Source organism: Rhinoderma darwinii, chromosome 8, assembly GCF_050947455.1.
Source record: "Rhinoderma darwinii isolate aRhiDar2 chromosome 8, aRhiDar2.hap1, whole genome shotgun sequence".
Classification (NCBI taxonomy): domain Eukaryota; kingdom Metazoa; phylum Chordata; class Amphibia; order Anura; family Rhinodermatidae; genus Rhinoderma; species Rhinoderma darwinii.
This window is the reverse complement of record NC_134694.1, coordinates 104,804,211-104,817,983: the sequence shown is the minus strand read 5'-3', so window position 1 is coordinate 104,817,983 and position 13,773 is coordinate 104,804,211. Positions and strand designations below refer to the sequence as shown.

Below are 13,773 nucleotides of genomic sequence, written 5' to 3'. Positions count from 1 at the left end.
CTAGTATGGAGACGAGCGAATGTTACTATGATCGCTCGTCCTCATACATTTCTATCATGTCTGCAGTGCCTCTCCCTGTTTATACAGGAGGATGTGCTGCGGACAACGATAGTATTTCTTTCATCATAAACTATACAATCACCCGATGAACAAGCGTTTGCTTGTTCATTGGCTGATCGTTGCCCTTTTTACACAGGGCAATTATCCGGAGCAAGCATTTTGCCGACACTAGTTTGCCCAATAATTGGCCCCTGTAAAAGAGCCCTTACTCAGTGTTCTTAAATCTGAGAGAGATAAAGTAGTGAACATGGGGCAGACACATTTCTGATTTGTCATTCTTCACATTGAAGAAGGATGATAACATGGAACAATAGATTGCATAAATTTAAAGGGCTATTCCATTTTCAGCCAATAAAAGTTATTTATAACAAATAAATTTGCAATTTAGTTTGTGTATGAATTCCTCAAGGTTTTCAAGATCTCTGCTTTCAGTTATACAATGGAAAACGTCATTATTTACTTGCAGGCAATGAGAATCTGTCCTGGTCATGTAATGGACACACAGGAACACGGTTTGTTACAAGACAAAGCTTTTGATAACGGTACTGTAACGACCTGTGCACCTGTGTACCTGTGTGTCCACCACATGACCAGGACAGATTTGCATCATCTGAAAGTAAACAATAAGGTCCCCATTCAATGTCTCCAAGAAAAATCAGTGACCAAACGGATCCAATATATAATATATTGCGGTCTTTGTTTGCGGTGCTGTAATGTTGCGGCTTTGAGTTCAGATGTGGAGAAATTGCTATGGATTTGCAGTGTGGACAACTTACGATACAATTTAACTGGATACGGGTTTTAAAACCCCATCCACACATGGCTTAAAAAAAAAATCTGCGCAGAAATCAGAGCTTGTTTATTCTTGCACGTAAATGGTGCGGTTTTCCGCTATTGTATTGCAAAGGATGAGATCTGTGCCAAATATGCGACAAAATGCACAACGGAAAAAATCTGCAACACGCAGTCAAACAGATCATGAAAGATTTCTCTTGGTTGGATCTGATCATTTTAATACCATAGACGCCATAGATGATTAAAGGGGTTATGTGGGGACCAAAATGTATGATCCTTGTAGTCACTGCAGTATGTGGTTACACTCGCTAATATGCATTCCGGTCCCCCGTCGCGCTGATTCAGAGATTTTTATAGCGCTGGCGGGGACCGGAAGTCTAGTTGCACAGTCTTCTTTGATGATGATACGACTCTTCGTCACGTGACCGTCCCCGCTGTACACTCTCTGTATAAGCAGTAGTACATGGATTACATAGAGTACAGTGGGACGAAAAGTCGTATCGTCATCAACGCAGATTGTGCAACTAAACTTCCGGTCCCCCGCCAGCGCTATAAAAATCTATGAAAATCTCAGAATCAGGGGACCAGAATTTTTATTAGTCAGTGTACTCACATACGGCAGTGACTACACTGATAATACTTTTTGGTCCCCTCATAACCCCTTTAATCATTATCCTTAATGTCCAATTTACACAAAGATTTTCCCTGACCATTATAATTGTAGTGAAATTTGCTGTGTGTAAAAGAGCGAAACAATGGAAAAAATTGCCGCCATAGATCCTAAAACATCTGATACTCCTAAAAATATTTCCCAGTTTCCTCTAAATCTGTATATTTGAAGTTAATTTAAACCATTAACAATCTGTTTATTATATTTTGTTTGTATTCCAATAAACTTAAATTTGATGCAGACTGCAGCAACAAGGCAAGAAAATATTTATATTGACATAATTTCCTGTACGCTTCTTCTAGTTTCTAAATTTAGGGGGAAGAATTTGTCAGATTCCAAATACTTTGTAACAGAAGGAAGAAATTTGAGACCCTATAACAGAGGGGAGGGGCTAAGGATGTGTCCAGAACAGACCTATTTGCATATTGAACCTGCAGCAGCCAGTCAGGAGGCAGGTGGGTGGAGTTATGGTGATTGTATCCTTCCTAAGGAGCATGCGTGGATTCATGGGTAACAAAGCAGAGCCACAGTCACTGCATTTGGGATTATCCGTTGGGAAGGACTGAACTGGGATTGTTCTCTTGCAGATCCTGGGCAGTAAGGAGGTGGATTCTTTCACCTCTGAAGTGGGATATATCCTCTCTCCGGTGAGTGTATTATAGCTTGTCTGCCCTAATTGTCTATGGCATAATGGGAGATCACATACTGGCCCAATGAATGAGTCAGGGTGGCATTTATTCTGCATTTACAGGAAGGGAGAGTGGGCGGATGCTTAATTCTGCATCTTGGAACCTGAGGGCTATATGAGTATATCCTCCAGAGGGTCTTGATATACTGCAGGTGTGCAGTGCATGATGTGGCGGGCAGGGTTAAACATTCCTGACTTGGGTACGTGTGTGTCTTGGCTCTTTATAAAGGGGTTAATGTAACCCCTGCAGTGCTGCATTCATGGTCTATAGGATGACATTGTCTATACTGTCTATCTACAGATATATGTGCACACACATGGACAGTTCTGTTATACGGTAGTATATTTCCTGCCCCCATCTATAGCGTGGATGTTATATGTACAGATGATGGGTATTTGTAGTGATGTTACGAGGTATATTTGGCACATGGGTACCTCTGGTCTACATGCTGTGTGGGTATGTAGGGTATGCAGCTACGTCTACTGTACACATTATGTGTGTGGCCTTATGAAAAAGACATTAACCACGTGTGTGCTGATGGCCAGCACATCTCCCGAGGAGGAGAGGGAGGTTGGATCCTCCACAATTCATACCAGCTGCCAAACTGTTTTGGTCCTGGGATTTATTGACATTTGATTCAGCCACAGGAATAACCATTCTTCCCAGCTATTCCAGGCTGCATATTCCAAGATGCTGAATGCATGTGTCGCAGCGTGTGCTTTATGTGTGAATGTCTACATGTTGTTATATGACAATATTCATGGGCTCCGCCATATACTGCCCACTCTGAATGCTATATATATATATATATATATATATATATATATATATATAGCATTCAGAGTGGGCAGTATATGGCGGAGCCCATGAATATTATATATATATATGAGTAGCCAAGCTCTACCTGTGACCCTGGACACATAGAAGCCAAAGCTAGATTTATACTGCTAACTGTCTCTATGCTAAATGTGGAAAAGTACAGCCTTATGATCAGAGCGGTTACCTATAAGTTGTACGCACAAGCCCAGTCATCACCCATAGGTGCCCTGTCAGTGTACATCCACAGGATCCATGTTCCTTATTGCATGTGGCGTTATAGCGGCAGACCAATCATTCGCATACGCTTTTGACCGTATATGTATACTCCAGAGCTCCGACCAATATGTCAACATGACCATAACTCCCATTATGATTTTGTGCTCCTCTTGTAGTATACCCATGAACAGCCTTGTTGCCTTGGCTGCTATGCACTGGCATAATTGTTGCCCATGTCTGCTGGTGTATTGTGTGAATGGCAGTGTTACGAGAGCCAGTGACTGGTCCTGTCCGTGACCAGTTTGTGTGATAGATTTCAGCCAGACACAACACGTGTGTTTCATACATCATCTGTCTGCCCCGCAGGATGGAGTCCATTATACCTAAAGTGTGGGCGTCTCTGAAATAGTCATTATGTGTGTGTATTAAGTCTTACTGTATATTGGGGTCAGTGTGCATGTGAGAGATGGTGAACTCACCCAAAAAACCTATAGTCCGCATTGTGTTGAGGGGTTTTCATAGCCTTATTACTCCTGCTTGAAGCGGAACCTGTGAGGACCATTCATTACAGTTGTTGTATTGGGGTCTATAGCGGACTTCTGTATTACACATGTATGGCAATTGTTCTGGATGACACTGAGGTTCTGTGTATTAAACCTCATATGACCATGTTTGCCTACAGCTATCCTGCAGGTATCTCAATAGTCGATGAGTTATATATAGGATGCTGTGGAGCATGTGCCCACAGGTGCCTGGTAAAGGGGAGGCACTGGTTCCAGCAGCAAATTTGTCAATAATAAAGTGATAGATTACAGCTGTTGTGTTGGGTTCTGCAAAAGACTTGTGTATTACACCAGTATGGTATGTATGGCAATTGTACTGGATGACACTGGAACTTTGTGTATTAAAACTCATATGGCCATGTTTACCTAGACCATATACTACAGCTGTTCTGAGGGTATCTCTGGAGATGCCAATCCTACAAGTTCTCTGTATTACAAATAGTTTATTAATAAAGAAGTGTCTCCTCAATAAACTGTATCAATGGTGTAAATATAGGGTGCGGGGGGGCATGTGCCCACAGGTGCCTGGTAAAGGGCAGGGCTCTGGTACCAGCAGTAAATTAGTCAATAATAAAGTGATCGATTACAGCTGTTGTGTTAGTAACTGTAGCAGACTTGTGTAATACACCTGTATGGTATTTATGGCAATTGTACTGGATGACACTGGAGTTCTGTGTATTAAACCTCATATGGCCATGTTTACCTAGATCATATACTACAGCTGTTCTGTGGGTATCTCTGTGGAGATGCCAATTCTACAAGTTCTCTGTATGACGTATAGTGTCCTACATAAAGCAGGGTCTTCTAAATAAACTGTGTCAATGGTGTAGATGTGGGGTGCTGTGGTGCATGTGCCCACAGGTGCCTGTTATAGGGGGAGGGCACTGGTACAAACAGCAAATTAGTCAAAATTATTTTTAATAACCATGGAGATGCATATTATAGGGCAAGGTGGGTTGATGATTGAGCTGCTGAACTACATATATGTTTTGTAGGTATTACTTTGTAGGGGATGGGTAGCAAGCCTAACTTCATGCCATGAATGTGTATCAGACCTATAATGTTTTATATCGGAATAAATAAAGCTCTCAGTATGGTTCCTCCATTAAATCGATAGCATATTGGCTTTCCATTGGACCTAGGATAAGTATTGGCAATACTTGAAAGCTGAATTTAGACAGCCAAACACAAGTAGAGGTCTCAGTGATATAAACACTTGTCAGAAGTCCTATAGAAGGGTCCAGTCCAATCCTTACCTGTGAGATAAAGGAAATGATCCAATAATGTATAATGAAATCCATCCAGCAACCATTTAGTAAATGTTCACCTGCTAGGCTGACCATTGATGGGGTCAATTATTCACCCCCTCCTGTAATGTTGGTGAATGTACCGTATCAATGTCATTCACCATATTTAGGCACTTGTTTGAAATTTACCCTTTCACGTTGCATTAAATACGGAATCTTTTCCATACAATAGACAGGATATTACAAATCACCAAGGAGCTCCCTGATCTGTGAACAATCATTCATAAGTATAATAATGGACCTCCTATGGGACTTTGAATATCCTTATTTATAGGAATAGAGGTTACATTGTGCACGCTAGAGCTCTGTATATTCCACTTTCTCCTATTCTCTGCCTAAAATAAGTTCTGTTACCATCTTGTAGCTTCTGTTACCGCCACTTATGACACTTGTGCCGGAATTTCATTCTGGAAGTTAAGATGTTCCTGCCCTGTGGTGAACTGGGATTGACGATATAGGGTAGAATTATGAATTGTTTGGACTTTCAATAGGATGTCCCCAAAAGGAGAAAAATACTGCTCAACTAGTCAAAAGTAAGAAGAGAAATGGATTGGTACATCCGTACATTTGTACATAAGACTTGTAGCCAGATATGACTTTACTATAGAAAACTTTCTAAAACTGAGCTCCTTGTGTTCCCACCATCTTCTAACCTACCTAAATCAGATGTCTCCATCTCTGTGTGTGGCACTACCATCACTCCTAAGCAGCACGCCCGCTGTCTCGGGGTTATTTTTGACTCCGATCTTACCTTTATTCCTCACATTTAATCACTTTCACGCTCCTGTCACTTTCACCTCAAAAACATCTCCAGAATCCGCTCTTTTCTTCTGTGGAAACAGCCAAAACTCTCATTGTTGCTCTTATTCACTCTCGTCTTGATTACTGTAACTCGTTATTAGTCGGTCTTCCCCTCACTAAACTCTCCCCTCTCCAATCTATCCTCAATGCAGCAGCCAGGCTCATCTTTCTTACCAACCGCTACACCAACGCCTCTACCCTGTGCCAGTCACTACACTGGACCGCTACACCAACGCCTCTACCCTGTGCCAGTCACTACACTGGACCGCTACACCAACGCCTCTACCCTGTGTCAGTCACTACACTGGACCGCTACACCACCGCCTCTACCCTGTGCCAATCACTACACTGGACCGCTACACCAACGCCTCTACCCTGTGTCAGTCACTACACTGGACCGCTACACCACCGCCTCTACCCTGTGCCAATCACTACACTGGACCGCTACACCAACGCCTCTACCCTGTGTCAGTCACTACACTGGACCGCTACACCACCGCCTCTACCCGGTGCCAATCACTACACTGGACCGCTACACCACCGCCTCTACCCTGTGCCAGTCACTGCACTAGTTGCCCATCCCCTTCAGAATTAAATTCAAACTTATTATTCTCACCCACAAAGCTGTCCACAGTGCTGCACCTCCTTACATCTCTTCACTCATCTCTGTCTACCACCCTACCCGCGCTCTACGTTCTGCCAACGACCTTAGTTAACATCCACCATAATCCGAACCTCCCACTCCCATCCTCAAGACTTCTCTCGTGCTGCACCGGTCCTCTGGAATGTTCCACCCCAGACAATCAGATTAATTCCCAACTTCCATAGTTTTAAACGTGACCTGAAAACAGATATTTTTAGACAGGCCTATAACATTCCCTAATCTGACTCTTTTCCCTGGCCCCCCTTTTACATTAGTCATGAGAACTTGACCCCCCCCCCCCCCCATTCAGCAGTATCCACCACACTCCTTGTACCCTAATACACTTCATGTCCGTCATACACGGATACTGGCTGGTCACCGGCTCACGCAGATTTATGTGTATTACCCCATATGTATAAAAGATGGCTGGACGATTGTACTAAACAAACTCTTTTACACTTTGTGTCTAACTTTTTTCCTCATAGATTGTAAGCTCTTCCGAGCAGGGTCCTCACTCCTCTTGTTTGAATTGTAAATTAGTTTTGTCACTACATAATGTCTTCTATTGTCTGTACAATGTACCCCCTGAATTGTAAAGTGCTGCAGAATATGTTGGCGCTATATAAATACAGGTTATTATTATTATTATTATTATTATTATTATAACTTGATTTTCCGGCAAGCGTGCAGAGTTATCATATAGCTTCTACTTATAGCTTCTGATAATACCATATTCAAGTCGTTTCCCTGTTTTCTGTACAAAGTTTAAAGGGTTATAAAGGACTCTTAAAAATGTAGCAGGACCGGGATGAGCAGATACTGACCCCTGAAGTGCCCCCGCTCCAGTGCTGACCCCCTTTTCGCCGCCGCTTCGGTTCCCCGAGCTGCAGCAGTGGTAAGCCAATTGCTGGCCTCACTGGTCACGTGCCGTTCATGGATCGATGGACAACTTGCACTTGTGGAGTGGGGTGAGTATCTGCTAGTTTATTACTTTAAACCACCCCCTGTCCATCACCACTTTAATCACTGTGCAATTAATAGTTATGCAGCTTTTTAATTTATTTTGTGATTCAAATTCACATAATTTTTGCAGATGACTGCTTGCTGTAAGTGAATGGACTCCCATTCCACTGATTAGGAAGACCCCTTCTTATCAGTCATTTATGGCATATCCCGTAGGAAGGCTCCAAATAAACTGCCTCCAAAATCCCGAATCCTGAAATTTGGAGACAGATTTTTTTTTTCTGTCCGGCAAAAAACTCTGTGTGAACATACCCTTACGAATTTAGCTTTCTATCTGAGCGGCGTATAAAACTTTATGTAATTAAAAAGCAGAGCAATATAGGAAAAGCAAATTATCTACAGAGATATTCTTAAATATGTAATGCAAAAGTCTTCTTAAATGGGCGGCCCTGCTGTATCAGTTGGACATATTTAGGACAGGTTTTCAGCCTTTGGATTGAAACAAGATTGTTCACATTCAATGACAGCAAGCAGAGATCTTGAAATTGTTGAGAAGTTATATTAAACCTATATATGCAAAGTATATAAATGCTGCAGAACTTTTCATTATACTGCATTTACACAAAGCCCCTGTAAGGAATTCCTGATGTTGTTTCCTGATAGATTCTTCAAAGTTGCTCCAAGGTGGAGCGTCACGTTAATATTTTTGTATAATGGTTTTCTGTCAATTGTTTTACAATATGAGCTGTCTGCTACATCCTTCAATGCTATTATGGGACAGGAAGTCCTTTGTGTCAATTTTAACTCTACCCATCCCTCCAAAATATTGACAGACGCATGAAACTTTTCCTTACGAATTTTTCATTATCAAAATTTCCCCATGGCCTTAACCGCTTTGGGGGCCTATACCACCCTGCCCCCACCATGGTCTAAACATACATTATGGTGCTTGTTCTGGTTTTATTTGGGAACTGTATATCCTTATTCTTTGATCACTATTTGGCACTATTATGTGGGCACTTATGTAGGCACTGTTGGGCACTCTTATGTAGGCACTGTTGGGCACTCTAACGTAGGCGCTTATGTAGGCACTGTTGGGCACGCTTATGTAGGCACTGTTGGGCACGCTTATGTAGGCACTGTTGGACACGCTTATGTAGGCACTGTTGGGCACGCTTATGTAGGCACTGTTGGGCACGCTTATGTAGGCACTGTATGATAATGTAAGGCTTCGTTCACATATCCGTAAGGGCTCAATTCTGGAGTTCCGTCTGAGGGTTCCGTTGCACAACTGAGACAAACGGAAACCATTGGGACCGGATCCGTCACCATTGAAATCAATGTTAATGGAAACGGAAATCTATGAATTCCGTTTGTGTAAGTCAGGTCTCTATTCTGACGGAACCCTCAGACGGAACGCCACAATAGAGCCCTAACGGATATGTGAACGAAGCCTAATTTAGCACTGAATAGTGACGTTTTTGGGCTCTAGACTGTTAAGGCAATATTATGGAATTAAAAAATAAAATTATAAAAACATGTTTGCCCAATGCTCATTTACAGATCTTGTTCCGACCTTGAACACCCGTTTTTGCTTATATTCTTCACATAAATGAGTAATATTCCCAGCTGTATGGAGCCAGGCTGTATTTTATCATGTAGACCTGGCCAGAGAACTGAAGTTGAAGGACGGCTGCTGAGAATTGCATATTGCTTATTAATGAGCTTGGACCTGAGAGCACGGCCTATATCTTAACAGACCAAGCTACATTATGTCAGATAAGAAGCTCCGAACAGGAAGTTTATTCTCCGGAGAGAGATTGAAATAAAAGTCGATCAGCGATGGACGTCTAGGTATTCTCCATACATTAAATGAGCCTGCACTCAGGGACTTATAGATTCAATCTGATTTGTACCATTTCTATTACTGCTGTCCTTTGTGTGGCAGTGGGCTTTTGCGACCCCTCAGGCACTAAGTCCTGGTGTGACTGATACCCCTATAGCTACACCCTGCTTAAAGGCATAGACCCAAAAGTAGTTGGTTAATATTCCTTCACCTCCCAACTTGACCTTGACTCGGAGTTTGCAACTGGTTATGTCCCCTGTCTTTCACGAGTTCCAACAATTAAGGTCTTTTTGGTCGACCAAGGACATCCTGTAATTTCTCAACCGGTACATCCCTCCATGGAATATTTCTTCCAGCGTCATCTTCTGCACATTTTAGATGTCAGAGGGAAAATCTCTGTCTCTATGGTGATATTAGACTGGGAGTGATAGAAATCTGTTCCATCGGTACAAAATTCAGGCAAGCTTCAATGGTCTTAATGGGTTTTTGAGCTTAGGCCTCATGCACACGACCGTGTTCGGTCTGTGATATACGGACCGCATGTCGGCCGCATTTCCCGGACCGAACACAGTTCAGGGAGCCGGGCTCCTAGCATCAAAATGATGTATGACGCTAGGTTTCCCTCCCTCCCTCCCTCCCTGTCCCGTACTAAAAACATTTATCATTGACAGAACACGATCGTGTGTATGAGGCCTAAGGGATTTTTTTGATCAATAAATTTTTTGCTGAGGAAAGCATTGGGGCTGTCCAGGTTTTAAGCCACTTGATGTAAACATTCCTATTCGCTGACTGTAAACAGAGATCTTGAAAATGGTGAGGGATTTAAACAAGAAGTATATTAGAAAGTTGCAGAACTTACAATGATTACGTAAGTCCGGAAAACACTGCTGGCTTTCGTGACACGCTGGGATTTGGAGTTTCGCAACAGCTGGAGTGCCACAGGTTGCAGACCACTGCTGTATACTATTGTCTCTATTATGGAATATCCTACCTGGAGAATGGAAGTCTGGTGATCCCCGCTCGCTGAATCATGACAGCCACACATCATAGAATTCAAAGTAGAGGTGGTCAAGCGTAGCCCTCCCTATTGACGTCCATGGCAGTAAGGGAAAGAGATGGGCAAGCAAGGAGACTGTCAGTTGTGTGATGGTGGCCACGTCCGGGACCCTTACCTCTTAGGATTGGTGAAAAATATTTCAGATAGGCCACCTTTAGAGGGATAGTCCAATCGTGCAAAGATAGACAAATTCTGCCAATGTGTTAATTTATGGTACAAAGCCAATTGTTTTGAACTAAAAAAAAAAAAATTCCATTGGTCTTGGCAGTGGCGTAAAAATCAATATTGGTTGTTAGGTGTTTTTACCAAAAGTAAAAATCCAATTTGTTTCAAAATGTTAATTTTGAGAAAATTGGAACGACTGCAGAAAAATATTTTTGAATGTATATTGCTTATTGGAAGTGTATTAAGATATTGAGTAAATATTGTCTTGTTTGCGCAGTGGTTGATATATGCGTTTCACATCTTGCTGTTAAGGCCAGGGTCCCACACATAATTTTGATGTCGTTTTTGTCCTCCGTTTTTTGAGCCAAAGCCGGATCTGGATCCAAAAGAAAGGAAAGCTATAAAGAAAAGACTAATGCATCTCCTTTCCTTTGTGTCCACTTCTGTGTTTGTCTCAAAAAACTGAGCAAAAAACTGCAAAATTGTGTATGGGATCCTGGCCTTAAAGGGCAATCCGAATTAATAAAATTGATGGCCTATCCTCCGGATAGGCCATCAATATTAGATCGCTGGGGGTCCGACTGTCAGCACCCCCGCTGATCAGCTGTTTGAAGAAGCCATGGCGCTTCAAGTAAATGGAACAATGGTGCAATACCTTGCATGGCCGCTACAAATGTAACGGCGTGTGCAATTACGAGCAGAAAAAAGAGCCGAGTAAACAATAAAGCGCCTGCGGCGCTCCACCAATCAGCTGTTTAAAGGGGTCACGACGCTCGTACGAGCTTATCAGCCTCTTTATTGTTTACATGGTTCCTCTTTCTGCTCGTAATTGAATGCGCCGCTACATTTTTAGCGGCCATGCAAGGTATTGCACCACTGTCCCATTCACTTGAAGCACCAAGGATGGGCCGTCAATTTTAATAACCCGGATTACTCCTTTACAGAGTTTTCCGAGATACCAATAAAATTCATGGACTGCAGGAAATGGTCTAAACTTACGAAAGGACCAGAGGACAAAGGACCTGATAAACCCGCTGCCGCTCCAGTGCTCCCCGGCGCTCTTTGTTTACTTGGCCGTAGTGAGGACGTGCCCCTTTACCCCACTTGACCGCTACAGTATATCACTGGTAATGGTAATGATGAGCTCAAGCAGCCAGATAGTTGGGTGGTTCCTGACTTTTGACTCATCCCTCAGGTTTACATTACGTTACTGGTTAACTACTATTTCAAGCAGCAAATATAAGCAGATGTGACATCACCAATAAACAAAGACATTGCAGGATGATCACACCAGTACCTGCTCTTCTGAGAAACCATGCCATGTCTTGTAGAGACAGACCAGAACAGAACTCATTATGTTTATATTGTTGCGCTAATCACATCAGTTACGTTGAACGAAAGCGCGACTGAGGGTATGCTGCAGGCGATAGCGGGATTTATGCCTCTCTAAGCCAGTTACCAGCCGTTACAGACTGCAGACATTGCAACTGCTTCAGATATAGCTGTGGAAATTAGTCTATTTCATTATTTGCAGTGGTGTTACTGTATTGCAGGATGAAACAATATTCACCAAGAGCTGGGGATGTAACTTAAAGGGTTAATGTGTGATTAGAAACAGCGCCACTCTTGTCCATGAGCTGTGTCTGGTATTGCAGCTCAGCCCTATTTACTTGAAGATCTCTCGGCCAACACTAATATCTGTTTTTCCCAATATGAGCCAAGCCAAACAAACGTACCAAACTTGTTAAGGGCATGTCAAATAATGTCAAACAAGCATGTTGCTTTTTTCCAAAAAGAGTGCCACACCTGTCCTCAGGTTGTGTGTGGTATTGCAGCTCATTCCCGTTCACTCCAATCGAGTTGTGCTGCAAAATCAGGCACAACCAATGGACAGGTGCGGCACTGTTTCTGGAAGAAAGCAGCCATGTTTTTCTTATTCTGGACAACCCCTTTAATTCTGTAGAATGGGATGAAATTAACAGACCATTTACCTAGTAGGAAGCAATGGGAGATGGCCAGGAAAAATTCAACCTCACCTGGGTTATGGTCCGGCAGTCCCAATAAACATTAGCGTATTTAGTGATCCGACTAAAACAAATCTATTGTTTGAGAAGCTTTTTTTTATTTATTTTAAAGGTACATTTTATTAAGACCTCAACAAATAAAGGTACACAGAGTATACAATACAACCAGCATGTATCAAAGGTGTTACAGAAGTACAAAAGGTCATTCATTAAAGGGTAACTAAACATTTAAAAAACGTATTGTCACTTATCATAGTCAGAAGTTTTGATCGGGTAATCACTGAGCGGCTTGGTTTCTGATTGCTTTTTTTTTCGGAAAGCCGAGCAATTGGTGTACGGGCTCAATAGAAAGTCTGTGGGCCCGTACACCGTTACCCCTGCTTTCCGAGAAAAGCCGATCAGAAACGAAGCGTCTCAGCACTTACCTGACTGCTTCTGCCGCTTCGTTATAGTGATCGGTAGGGGTCTCAGTGCTCAGAGCCCCCACCGATCAAAACTTCTGACCTGTCACGATGAATGTTTAGTTACCCTTTAAACAAAATCACAAGGATATGCGCAGTTGTAATGTGAGATAGTAAATCTAACAAACAACAAAAAAAACCTAGTATACAGCTTTTCGATACATAGAAAAAAAAACAGGAACATCAAAAGAATAATGCAGTCCAGAATAATGTCCCAGCGGAAGATTGAGAGGACCAGGAGACCCTAGCAAGGAAAGCAGAGAAGAGGACTTATGACTAGTGTGTGGGTTATCTATCCATGGTCGCCATGCTTTACTAAACTTATCCGGGCAACCTCTTGCTTTATACGTCAGCTTAAAAAGAGGAAGATTAGAATTTACCATTGCGATCCATGCTTGTAGCGTAGGAACCTTGTGATGTTTCCAGTGTGTGTGTGTGTGGATGAATATCTTCGCATCATAAGGGATCTGAAAGCCATAGGGTGTATAAGCTCCTCTACCAGCAGAAGCAAACAAACTTTGGAATTCAGTGTTCGTGGGAGACCTACTTTGCGTTCAATGAACACCATAACCTCTGTCCAAAAGCGAAGGATAACTGGACAGTCCAAAAACATATGTAAAAATGAGCCGCCTGCCCCAAGACAACTTGGGCAGACGGACGGACGGGGGGGCCCTGGCTAAGATTAAAGGGGTAG

The 13,773-nt window shown here is 42.5% G+C and overlaps 1 protein-coding gene across 1 annotated transcript in view; it reads left to right on the top strand.

The window, feature by feature from the left end:
• The first annotated feature begins 2,112 nt into the window (after positions 1 to 2,112).
• Positions 2,113 to 13,773, top strand: part of NUMBL (NUMB like endocytic adaptor protein) — a 55,565-nt gene continuing 43,904 nt past the window's right edge. Inside the window, exon 1 of the mRNA XM_075836103.1 lies at positions 2,113 to 2,172. The gene's annotated coding sequence lies outside the window, so the exon portion shown is untranslated. The remainder of the gene's footprint in view (positions 2,173 to 13,773) is intronic.